Here is a 13877-nt window from a genome sequence, read left to right as displayed (position 1 = left end):
GGTGATCTTATGGCTGGTCACCGTTTCTGCCTTTTGAGTTGGTGTTGCTGAATTTAGACTCTAGAGTTGACTGCGTGGATAAAGTCATCAGACTTGATGTAATTCACCATCTAGATTTTAACATCTATTATCCTTATAAAGCCTTAAATACTCTGAACAACACTATTCTTTTATATAAGGTTATCTTATTCCTAAAAGCCAGTACCTTTATGAAACATGCTCGGAACAAAGAATTGTGTGTAGAAGTGTTAAGTTTTATTTTTAACTTCAAATCATGGGACTTGCAGAGATACAGCTGATGAATCTCCATTTCTGTACAAGATTATGATGCATTAGTTAGTAGGTTGTATGAACTTTCACTGTGCCCCAGTAGTACGATAACACCAGAGAACAAGGTGTTATATCCAATCAGGGGTCTAAACCTCAGATGCCTACAAGGGCCTGGAAAACTTGGGTTCAGTCTGCAGTGAGGGGCTGCTTCTTGGCTCTAGCTCATGGCTGCCACATCATTGTATTTCCTAGTAGAAGTCAGCAAAATACAGCTGTGTGTGAAACTATCCCAAGGTGTAAACTAAAGCCGCACACACACACACACACACACACACACACACACACACACACACACACACACACATATCCACACATACACACACAAAGCACAGAAGCACAGGCCATTTGGAGTATTTTGATGTTTTTATCCGCTGTGTAAACAAGAAGATACACCCATAAAAGCCAGAACTAGAACTACAGATATAAGAATGGCTTAGAAATGGGGCATCCACAATGAAGGTGAAGAATAGCTTGAGCTTTGCTGTCAGACAGACCTCCCATAGGATGACTGAGATTTCTGAAGGTGAAATGGGGAAATGTGTGCAAAGTACTTTGTACAGCCCTTGACACAGCATAGCCCTTGAGTACACACTAGTTAGTATAACACAAAATGTAAAATAGAGCTGCATTCATGAAAAATATCATGAAACTCATCATTTGCCTAGAATCATTTTATTCCTTTTGGAATTCACATGTGTTTAGGCTGAGAACTGCTTGCAGCATTTCTATTTCCTAGGCAGTCACCTGCAGAGCTGTCATTTTATCACTGGGTTTATGAAGGGTTCAGGCAGCTCTGTTGTGTTAGGAGCCAGAGAACTGGGCATTCCATGGTACAGATGGAAGCTGTGAATGCTGATGGGTCCTTTATTTTAAGTAAAATCACTTTATTCTAAGGAAATCACAAGTAAAAAAGTCACACAGCCATGTAAGGAATGACTCACACACTTGCCCAGTCTCGAATTCTGTGTATCTCAGGGAAGTCCCATCCAATTAGGATAGCTATTCTGAATTAATGGAGCATTGCTTAGAGTCTAGACTTTCACTTTCAATTGTTCTCTCCTCCCCTCCTCCTCCTCTTCCTCCTCCTCCATTTCCTACCCCCTCTCTCTTCCACCTCCTCTCTCAGTTCTTTCTACTTTAATAACCAGGCGGTTAAACTCACTCCATGAAAAGGAAACTCACATAAAAGGTTAAACTAACTCTATAAAAAGGAAATATTGGGACATAGTTTAACCTAGAAAAAAAAAAACTAGCTTTGTCACCTTTTTCACATGTTATTGTCTCAGTATTCTGTCCTTCCTCATCACCTACTGCTGTGGGATGGTCTGTATGTTAAATTGCTCTGATTGGTCAATAAATAAAACACTGATTAGCCAGTGGCCAGGCAAGAAGTATAGGCAGAACTAACAGAGAGGAGAATTGAGAGAACAGGAAGGCGGGAGGAGAGAGACACTGCCAGCTGCCGCCATGACAAGCAGCATGTGAAGATGCTGGTAAGCCACGAGCCACGTGGCAAGGTATAGATTTATAAAAATGGATTAATTTAAGATATAAGAACTAGATAGCTAGAAGCCTGAGCCATTAGGCCAAACAGTTTAAATAATATAAGCGTCTGTGTGTTTATTTTATCAGTGGGCTCCGGGACTGGCGGGACTTGGCAGGAGCTAGAGAGAATTCTCCAGCTACAACCTACTATTACTTGTTTGCTTTAACAGTGGTTCTTGTTGATTATTGAGTTAGAGATCCATGGGGATGAAGACTGCATTAGAAGGGGACTGTGAAAGATGTTAAGTGTGGAGTTAGTTGGGTTCTACAACTTCTGGGGAAGCTACTTCAAGACACTATTGGCTGTCACATGATCATTGGTCATCAAAAATTCATGACACTTATTAGTGACTTCAGAGAAGTGGAGACTAAGAAGAATTGAAATGATATTAACAGCACATATTTCTTTAGTTTTAATATTAGGGAAATTTCTCATGTTAATAGACAAGTGAGTTCAGAAGTATGGAACAGGAGAAAGTATACAATGGTGGACATGTAAATTCCTTGTCACAAGTTGGGTGTGACTTGCTGAGTGGGAATGAATTGGACTTGAGGTCTTGTGGGTGTGTGTATGCACTTTAGATATCTGTCCTGAAATATTTGAAGTCTTAGAGTCCAATGTTTTTTTGACCTACTTAATGAGAAAAAAATTTTATTTCCTGGGAAACCAGTGCATCTTCTCCTAAAATATTTTATTTTAGGCTCTAAAGAGACACTGTAGGCTTAGATAATTGTTTTATCCAGAGGGGTAGTATTTAAATGAGATAAAAATCAAATTATATAGTCTGTTTTGAGAAATGCCTTTTCCATTGCCATAGACATTGCATTTTACATGTATAAATAAATGCACATATAAACATATGGAACATAATATATTTAATAATTTGAATTTAGAATCTAGTATGTTATTTAAGAACATATTAATTTGATCAATATTTCCATGTTGTAAACCACAGGCATAATTAGGGTTAAACTGTGTCACAAAGCCACTTTTCATTTAGTTCAATGAAAAACACTATTATAATTTCTCTCAAGGTCTTAGTCTTATCAAATTGGTATACTTCAATGTGTGTTCACACTTTGTCATGGCAGTAGGATGGATTTCCCATGGAGAGTCTCTTCTGTAGGTGTTACATATCTGCTTCTCTCATTCATTTTATAAATCACTGCCCACTGCTAAGTTTTTGACGTCAATGAATTTCTCTCCATCTCCAGTTCCTTTAATGAGCATCTTATTTGGTACAGCTGCAGAAAAACCTCTCTGCGACTGAATCTCATCACATATATCTGAAAACTCTCAGCTTAGAGCAAATTTCCAACAGATAATTATAGGTGTCATTAAAACTGAATCTGTGATGGTCAGAGTGTCAGAAACCTTATTATGGATGCTCTCTTACTGCTGCAGGGGAATTTCTGTTTTGCCTGGGAAAAGTGTTTGAACTCTGTACAGCTCTGCCTGAGTTCTCTCTTATGCCTGGCGCTTTTTCCACTCTAGTCTGCTTGAGAATCACCTGTGGAGCTTTTGAGGGATACAGAAAAGAGTAAAGTCAGCCATTGACATAAACCCTTTCTCAGCCAGTATTCGTTATTAACAAGTGCGGTCTAATAGATCAGAAGCGTTCTATGAACATCAGACACAACATTAACTTGGATGGTTCTTCCATCAAACTTATGAGTTAACTACTGTTGTGATGATTATTTTACCAATGAAGATCCTGCAACTAGGAAGGTTATGTAGCTTGCTCAGGATCACATAAGTAGGATTTTTTCAGAGCTCCGTTCCTGAGTTCATAGTTTTAACTGTCATTTTCCCACCATGATCTTGTGTGTGTGTGTGTGTGTGTGTGTGTGTGTGTGTGTGTGTGTGTGTGTGGTATTTCAATTGTTTTTTAAATTCTGTTTTGTTTTGAGACATAGTGTAAAAAATACTTTGTAGCCCGTGTTGCCCCAAGACTCCCAGCAATCCTCTACCTCAGATTATTGAAGTACTGGGAATACATGAATGAACTAACTATCAGTATTTACTATAAAGAATTCACTGTGCCATTTCTGTTAGGAAATATAACTAAGAGTAATTCATTGCCTACTTCCTTACGCTAACTAATTTGATCTGAATACTAGTTTTATGTGTTTAAGTGTGTATGTATGCAGTGCCCACAGGGCCAAAAGAGGGCATCCCTTAGGACTGGAGTTATAGACAGTTGTGAGCCATCACCATGTTGGTGCTGGGAACTGAACCTGAGCCCTCTGGCAGAGCAGCCCATGTTATTACTCTCTGATCCACCTCTCCAGCCTTATGAATGCCTTGTTTTAATCACCCGATCTTCAGATATACTGGATAATGACTAACAAATAAAGTAGTGTCTCCAATGTGGACTTCCTGACTCTGAACCTGGTGGTGGTGGGGGATCTGAGCATCTGTAGGAGAGGCAGCTTTGCTGGTGATTCTGAGATACATGCTGCCTACTAGCTTGGATCAAGAGACAGGCAAACACGATACTGTCTGCATTGCCAAGTGGACCAAGACAAGTACTCCGGGAAGCTGGGAAAAGTACTCCAGCAAGCTGGGATAAGTGCTCCAAGATTGTCATTGACTTCACTGACAAGACACTAAAATGACAAAATATTTAAAAGTCTCTAGAAAATTGAAAATTAAAAAGGTTTTTCTAAGACAAATAGTTTTGTTTCTGGGTATTGAGAAATATTTAAACAACAGGATTGAGAGGACTACTATCAGTGATTATCCTTTATTTTAGTGGTGTGTCACAAATCAAGGAAGGTGGAGAGTTGTCTTCCTTTTTCTCAATTAAATTTTTCATTTATTTTACGTACTAACCACAATTTCCCCTCCCTCCTCTCTTCCTGTTCCCTCCCCCACCACCCATCTACCCTCCCACTCTTCCTCCATTCAGAAAGGGGCAGGCCTCCATGGGAGTCAACAAGCATGGCATATCAAGTTGAGGCAGGACTAAGCTTCTTCCCCTGAATCAAGGTTGAGCAAGGCATCCAAGCATGGAGACTAGGTTCTAAAGAGCCAGCTCCTGCATCAGGGACAGGTTCTGATCCCATTGCCAGGGGCCCCACAAACAGATTAAGCTACATAACTGTCACCCACATTCAGAGGGCCTAGGTTGGTCCCATGCAGGCTCCTTGGCTGTCAGTCTGGAGTTCATGAGCTCCCACTAGCTCAGGTCAGCTGTCTCTGTGGGTTCCCCCATCATGATCTTGACCATCTTGGCTCATACAATCCCTCTACCCTCACTTCAACTGGACTCCAAGAGCTCGGCCCAGTGCTTGGCTGTGGATCTCTGCATCTGCTTCCATCATTTACTAGATGAAGGCTCTCTGATGACAATTAGGGTAGTCACCAATCTGATTACAGGAGAAGGTCAGTTCAGGTTCCCTCTCCACTATTGCTAGGAGTCTTAGCAGGAGTCATCCTTGTGGATTTCTGGGAGTTTCCCTGGGACCCAGTTTCCTCCAACCCCATAATGGACCCTGTTATCAAGATATCTCTTTCATTACTCTCCCCCTCCATCCTGCCCCCAATTTGACCATTATTTCCCATGTTCCCATCCCCCTCCCTCTACCCCCTCCACTCCCAATTTACCCAGGAAATCTTATCTATTTCACTTTCTCAGGGTGATCCATATGTTCCTCTTAGGGTCCTCCTTGTTACCTAGCTTCTCTGTGGCTGTGGATTGTAGTCTGGTTATCATTTGCTTTGTAGCTAATATCTACTTATGAGTGAGTACATATCATGTTTGTCTTTCTGGGTTTGGTTAATTAACCTAACTCAGGATAATTTTTTTCTGGTTCCATCCATTTGCCTGCAAATTTCATGTCTTTTTTTTTTTAAATCACTGAGTAATACTCCATTGTGTATATGTAGCACATTTTCTTTATCCATTCTTTGGTTGAGGGGCATCTAGGTTGTTTCCAGGTTCTGGTTGTTACAAATAATGCTGCTATGAACATAGTTGAGCAAGTGTCCTTGTGTTATGATTGAGCACCCTTTGGTTATATTATCAAGAGTGGGTCTTGAGGTAGATTGATTTTCAATTTTCTGAGAAACAGTCATACTGATTTCCGAAGTGGATATACAAGTTTGCACTCCCACCAGAAGTGGGAGAGTGTTCCCCTTACTCCACATTCTCTCCAACACAGGCGATCATTAGTGTTTTTGATCTTAGCCTTTCTGACAGGTGTAAGATGGAATCTCAGAGTCATTTTGATTTGTATTTGCCTGATGTTGAACATTTCCTTAAATGTCTTTCAGCCATCTGAGATTCTCCTGTTGAGAATTCTGTGTTTAAATCTGTACCATATTTTAAAATTGGATTATTTGGTATTTTGATGTCTAGTTTCTTGAGTTCTTTATATATTTTGGAGATCAGCCCTCTGTCAGATGTGGAATTGGTGAATATCTTTTTTTCATTCTGTAGGCTACTGTTTTGCCTTACTGATAGTGTCCTTTGCCTTACAGAAGCTGTTCAGTTTCATGAGGTCCCATTTTTTAATTGTTGCTCTCAGTGTCTGTTGCTGGTGTTATTATATTCAGGAAGTCATCTCCTGTGCCACTACATTTAAGGCTACTTCCTACTTTCTTTTCTATTAAGTTCAGTGCAACTGGATTTATGTTGAGGTCTTTGATCCATCTGTACTTTAGCTGTGTGCAGGGTGATAAATATGGATCTATCTGCATTCTTCTACATGCAGACATCAAATTGTGCCAGCACCATTTATTGAAGATGCTTTTTCTGCCCATTGCATAATTTTGGCTTCTTTGTAAAAAAATCAGGTGTGTATAGGTGTGTGGATTTATGTAAAGGTCTTCCATTGATTCATCTGTTTGTTGCTTTTTTTTTTTTTGCCAGCACCATGCTGTTTTTATTATTATTATTCTACAGTACAGCTTTAAGTCAGGAAGGGGGATACCTCTGGAAGTTCCTTTATTGTACAGGATTCTTTTAGCCATCCTGTTTTTTTTTTCTTTCTTTTGAGGTCTGTGAAGAATTGTGTTGGTATTTTGATGGGGACTGTGTTGAATCTGTGTGGGGCATTTACCCACCAACCTCACAGTTCCCCAGAATTTTCTTGAGTGTGAGCAGCAGGAAATATTAGATAGAAGAATTTATATTGCAGAGATAAACAGAAAATAAAGGATAGCCTCAAGAGGGCCTGGAACCTTTTCCAATGGGTCAACTGTCTCTGCCCCAGGGTATTTATAGAGATGCCAAGGGGTGGAGCAAAAGACTTCCTCCCCCAGCACAGCCAAGTGCAGACAATTTCAGACACCTGCACTCAGGCCCGTGGCCCTAGTCATCCTCTATGTGGACCTGCTGGGTAAAGCCACAAGGAACTTGAAAACAGGCTCCCACAAATCTGTAAATTGCTTTTGGTAAGATGGTCATTTTTACTATGTTAATCCTACCTATCCAAGAACATGGGAGATCTTTCATTTTCTGATATCTTCTCCAATTTCTTTCTTCAAAGACTTAAAGTTCTTGTCATACAGGTCTTTTACTTGTTGGGTTAGAGTTACCCCAAGATATTTTATATTATTTGTGGCTATTTTAAAGGATATGTTTTTTTCTCTGATTTCTTTATCAGCCCAATTATCACTTGTATATAGGAGGGTTACTGATTTTTTTTTCAGTTAATCTTGTATCCTGCCACATTACTGAAGGTGTTTATCAGCTGTAGGAGAACCCTGGTAGAATTTTGGGGGTCACTTATGTATACTATCATATCATCTGCAAATAGTGAAAGTTTGACTTCTTCCCTTCCAATTTGTATCCCCATTGATCTCCTTTTGTTGTCTTATTGCTCTAGCTAAAACTTCAAGTACTATATTAGATACATATTGAGAGAGTGGACAGCCCTGTCTTGTTTCTGATTTTAGTGAAATTGCTTTGAGTTTCTCTTATTTAACTTGATGTTGGCTGTCGGCTTGCTGTATATTACTTATGTTTATGAATGTTCCTTGTATCCCTGATCTCTCCAGAACCTTTATCATGAAGGGGTGTTAGATTTTGACAAAGGCTTTTTTAGCATCTAATGAGATGATCATGTGTTTTTTTTCCTTCAGTTTGTGGATTACATTGACAGATTTTTATATGTTGAGCCATCCCTGCATCTCTGGGATGAAGCCTACTTGATCACAATGGATGATTTTTTTGATGTGTTCTTGGATTCAGTTTGCCAGTATTTTTGCACCAATGTTCATGAGGGATATTAATGTACAATTATCTTTCTTTGTCTCATCTCTGGGTGGTTTGGGTATCAGGGCAACTGCAGCCTCATAAAAAGGATTTTGCAATGTTCCTTCTGTTTCTATTATGTGGAACAATTTGAGGAGTATTGATATTAGCTCTTTTTTGAAATTCTAATAGAATTCTATGTTGAAACTATCTGGCCCTGGGATTTTTTAGTTGGGAGACTTTTAATAACTTTCTATTTCCTTAGGGATTATAGGTCTGTTTATTATTATTATTATTTGGTCTTAATTTAATTTTTGTATGTGGTACCTGTCAAGAAAATTGTCCATTTCTTTTAGATTTTCCAATTCGTGGAGCACAGGTTTTTGAAGTATGACTTATGTTTCTCTGTATTTCCTCAGTGTCTGTTATTATGTCCCCCTTTTTGTTTCTGATTTTTTTATTTGAATATTCTCTTTCTGCCTTTTGGTTAGTTTGGTTAAGGGTTTTCCTATCTTGTTGATTTTCTCAAAGAACCAACTCTTTGTTTCATTGATTCTTTGTATTGTTATCTTTGTTTCTATTTTATTGATTTCAGCCCAGAGTTTATTTCCTGCTGTTACTCCTCCTGGGTGAGTTTGCTTCTTTTTGTTCTAGAGCTTTCAGATGTACTGTTAAGTTGCTAGTGTGAGATTTCTCCAAATTCTTTATATAGGCACTCAATTCTATAAGCTTTCCTCTTACCACTGCTTTCATAGTGTCCCATAAGTTTAGGTATGTTGTGCATTAATTTTCATTGAATTCTAGGAAGTCTTTAGCTCTTTATTTCTTCTTTCCTTGTTACAGTAGTGATTCAGTTGAGAGTTGTTCAGTTTCCATGAGTTTATAGGCTTTCTGTAGTTTGTTTTGTTGTTGAACTCTAACTTTAACCTGTGGTGATCCCATAAGAAATAGGTGTTATTCTAATTTTTTTGTATCTGTTGAAATTTGCTTTATGACTGAGCATGTGGTCAATTTTAGAGAGGGTTCCATGAGGTGATGAGAAGAAGGCATGTTCTATAGATGTCTATTAAGTCCATTTGAGTCATAACATCTGATAGTTACCTTGTTTCTCTGTTAAGACCTGTCCACTGGTGAGGGTGGGGTGTTCAAGTCTCTCACTATTAATATGGGGGATTTGATGTGTGACTTAATCCTTAGTAATGATTTTTTTTTTTACAAATGTGGGTGCCTATGTATTTGGGGCATAGATATTCAAAATTAAGACTTCTTCTCTATGGATTTTTCCTTTGGTGGATATGAAATGTCCTTCTCTATCTCTTTCGATTAATTTTAGTTTGAAGTCTATTTTGTTAGATATTAGGATGTTTTGCTTCTTAGGTACATTTGATTGGAAAATCATTTCTTAACCCTTTACTCTGAGGTAATGTCTGTCTTTGAAGTTGAGGTGTGTTTCTTGTATGCAGCAGAAGGACGGGTCCTGTTTTAGTATCCATTCTGTTAGCCTGTGTATGGTAATATTTTATTTGTGCTGAAATGTGATTTTATTTGTATGTTAATTAATAAAGTTGCCTGGAGATCAGAGGTCATAGCCATTAAGCAGAAGTCTGGCAGTGGTAGCACATGCCCTTAATCTGATCACATGGCAGGCAGAGTCTCTGTATGGTCAAGGAACAGCCAAGTAAGATGACCTGAACTTTTAATCCCAGTACCAACCATAGAGACCTGGAGGTCTTTGTAGACAGGCAGTGATGAGGAAGTCATGTGGTTGGGTTTAGAGCCAATGAGAAGGCAGAACAGAAAGGCAATAAAAAGACAGATCACACAGGAGAAGGTCTCTCTCTCAGGGGAATCGACTGTAGTGAGTAGTAAGCTAAAGGGTATTGTGGTTTTTGCTCTGATATCTTAGGCTTTAACTCTGTATTTGGTTCTGTGTTGCTTATTTACTAAAACTGTTTAGAATTTCATCTACACCTATAGGTTTTTTTAAATTGTTGAATTGAATTCATTGATATTAAGAGATGTTCATGACCAGTGATTGTTAATTTCTGTTATTTTTTGGGGGTTGGTGGTATTGGTGGTGGTGGTGGTGGTGGTGTGTGTTTCCCTTGTTTGGGTTTTGTTGGTGTGACACTGTCTATTGCCTGTGTTTTTGTGGATGTAGCTAACTTCCTTGGGTTGGAGTTTTCCTTCTAGCACTTTCTATAAGTCTGGATTTGTGCATAGGTGTTGTTTAAATCTGGTTTTGTCATGGAATATCTTATTTTCTCCATCTATGGTGATTTAAAGTTTTGCTGGGTATAGTAGTCTGTGCTGTCATCTGTGATCCCTTAGTGTCTGTGAAATATCTATCCAGGACCTTCTGGCTTTCAGAGTCTCCACTGAGATGTCAGGTGTAATTCTGATAGGTCTGTCTTTACATGTTACTTGGCCTTTTTCCATTGTAGCTCTTAATACTCTTTCTTTATTCTATATGTTTAGTGGTTTGATTATTATGTGGCAAGGGGACTTTTTTTTCTTTTGTCCAGCCTATTTGGTGTTCTGTAAGCTTCTTATACCTTTTATAGGCATGTCCTTCTTTAGATTGGGATATTTTCTTCTATGATTTAGTTGAATATGTTTTCTGTGCCTCTGAGTTGATATTCTTCTCCTTCTTCTATCCCTATTATTCTTAGGTTGCGTTTTTTCATGGTGTCTCAGATTTCCTGGATGTTTTGCATTAAGAATATATTGGATTTAACATTTTCTTTGTCTGATAAATCTATTTCCTCTATATCTTCAAAGCCTGAGATTTTCTCTTCCATCTCTTATATTCTTTTGATGATTCTTGCATCTGTAGTTCCTGTTTGCTTCCCCAGATTTTCCATTTCCAGAATTCCCTTGGTTTGTGTTTTCTGTATTGCTTCTATTCCAATTTTCAAGTCTTGAACCATTTCCTTCATCTGTTTGATTGGCTTTTCTTCTTGACTTTCATTAAGGGATTTATTGATTTCTTCCAATTTTTTGTTTGTTTTTCCTTGCTTTAAGGGAATTTTTCATTTCCTCTTTAATGGCCTCTATCATCTTCATAAAGTTATTTTAAAGATCATTTTCTTATGGTTCAGCAACATTGGAATGTTGAGGTCTTGCTGTTGTAGAATCACTGGGTTCTGGTGGTGCCATCTTGCTCTTTTGGTTATCGAATATATTCTTACACTGGTGTTTTCTCGTCTGTTCTTCCAACTGGTGTGGGTCATGCCTGTGCCTATATAGTCTGTTCTTCTAACTGGCGTGGGTTGTGCCTGTTCTTGTTCTTCCAACTGGTGTAGTTTGCACCTGTGCCTATGTAGTCTGCTTGCTGGCTGGTAGGGACCACATCAGAGAATTGGTGTTCCACCAGAGTTGGGGTAGGGCCCAGCTGCCTTGCTGATGTTGGCATGGGAGGGGGAGGAGCATGAGATGTGCTTGGGGTTTAGGGTCTGGACTTTGGGGGCAGTCCAGCTGAATCAGGCAGGCCAATCACTCATCTGTTTTCCAGCTGGTGTGGTTTGCGCCTGTGCCTACGTAGTCTGCTGGGGTTGCAGGGTTTAGATGTATAGGGTTGGGCAGCAGAGTGGGGCTTGGAGGGACAGAGTCCAGTGGTGCTGGGGCAGGGGTGCTGGTGCAGCCTGGAGGCAGGTCTCTCACCAGCTTGCTGACTGGTGGCGACGGCCTAGTTGTCCTCTTCTAACTACATCTCCACAATGTAAAGTGGCATGGGCAGTAGATCTGCATGGTGGCTCCTCCTCCATTCTTGACTACCTGCAAGTGCCTTTGCTTGGGTTGGCTGAAGCCTCGCTAACAGTCAGCAGATGTATTGGGAAAGGTGAAGACTGCACAGCAGATAGGTTTTCTGGGTAAAATAGTCTGGGTAGGCATCTGTGGTCTTCTAGAGCTTGGAGGACACTGCTCTAGGCTCTTCTGGATCTTAAAGTCAATTGGCATTCTGACTTGTTTTTCTTTATAAGTGACTGGTGGTTGTATACCCGCTCTTTGTTCTGTATATCAGATGTTTCAATTGTAATATGATGTGGGAAGTTTCTTTTCTGGTCATGTCTAGTTGGTGTTCTGTTGTGCTTCTTGTGTCTGTGTGGACATGTCTTCCTAATTTGGGAAAGTTTTCATCTACAATCTGTTGAAGATTTGTTCTATGCCATTGACCTGGGCCTCTTCTGTTTCCTATACCTATTATTAATAAATTTGGTCTTTTTATGTCATTTTAAGTAAAATGTCTGCATATTCATTTTTTGAAATGTTTTTGTATTATATTTGAGTGATCAAACTCCTCTACGTTATCTTTGTGTTCTGATATTCTGTCTTCTATTTGATCTTCTCTATTAGTAAGGCCTCCAATTCTATCTTCACTGCAGTTTGGATTTTCCTTGGTATTTCTGTCTCTTCACTGAATACAGTTTTGAGATTCTAGATTTTCTTTGTCATTTTATCCACTCTTACAATTTTGATTTTCTTGGACTTGACTTGGTAATTTATTCCTGGCCTTTTAAGTTCGTTGAGATGTTTGTTCTGTCTTCTTTAAAGTCTTGGCATTCTTTGACTATGCTAATGTTTATTCTTTTAAGTTTATGTCTTAGGATCCATACAGGTAGTTCTTATTGGAGGACATCTTTATAGGACTGGTGACATTGGGTGGAGGAGGGGTTGGCACAGTGTCTTGTTCTTTTGTATTGTTTGTGTTTGTGCAATGTGACCTTGGCATGTAGACTTCTCTTGTTGGTTGTGTTAGCTTGCCTCTGCTGAGTTTGGATTTTTCCCCCTATGCTTGATTGATCTCAGATCAGGTATGAAGGATTGATAGATCAATTCTTTGGCTATTCAGTGTTGATTTTTAGTTGGAAGGATGGAGTGATTCCAATTCAGTTGTAACCAAGAAAGCCTATGAATACAACTTCTGTTTGGATCTTTCTAGGCTGGTATGCAAGTTGCCCTGCCTGAGCTCTGCAGGTAGGCTGGGATCTGGAGTACTCACCAAGCTAGGCTGGCACACAGGCTGTATGCCCGAGGCTGCTACAGGTTCCCAGAAACTCTCCAGGCTTGGCATGTACAAAGAGTTAAGCTTGAGAGTTTGGGATCAGACTTGAATATTCAAAATATGAAGCTATGGATGATATTTTAAGATTTAAACCAGAAGTATTTACATAAGTAAAACCATAAGGTATTACTACTTCCTTTTCATAGGTGAGAAAACTAAAGCCTGGAGGCTAATTATGTTTTCAAAAGATATATAGTTAAAAATCAACAGAGAAATGCTTTGAGCCAATTAATTCTAAACACATATATTACTACTTACTACCTATATACCACTCTTGCTAGTAATGGGATAAAGGAGGGGGTGATCTGAGTTCAGATGGAAGTAGTGCAAGTTGATTTTTCATCCTCTGCCCCAATTCTTTTCTATCACTCTGACTTGTAACATTCTCTCACTTGTATCCATACACCTACCACTCTCATTATCTCCCCTTTACCAAATCCTGTCACAAAAATATCTAGGAAATAACTCACAATATGGTTAAAAATGACTGAATAATTTGTTTTCCAGTTTTAGGAGTTATTTATTTATGAAAATGTATCATTCCACAACTAAACATAACACATTTTTAGTTGTGGGGTAATGAGACATCATTGGAAGAGTTTATATGGAAGAAGATACATTACAGCTTTCCCTATGAGTACACCATCAAGCTGTTACTGCTGCAGTCTTGGGAGGTGGTATGTCATGATAGAAAGCAAGGTTTTGGATTCAGTAGAGGTATTACATCCTTGTAA

Source organism: Peromyscus maniculatus, chromosome 19, assembly GCF_049852395.1.
Source record: "Peromyscus maniculatus bairdii isolate BWxNUB_F1_BW_parent chromosome 19, HU_Pman_BW_mat_3.1, whole genome shotgun sequence".
Lineage (NCBI taxonomy): Eukaryota > Metazoa > Chordata > Mammalia > Rodentia > Cricetidae > Peromyscus > Peromyscus maniculatus.
This window is presented reverse-complemented; position numbering follows the sequence as displayed.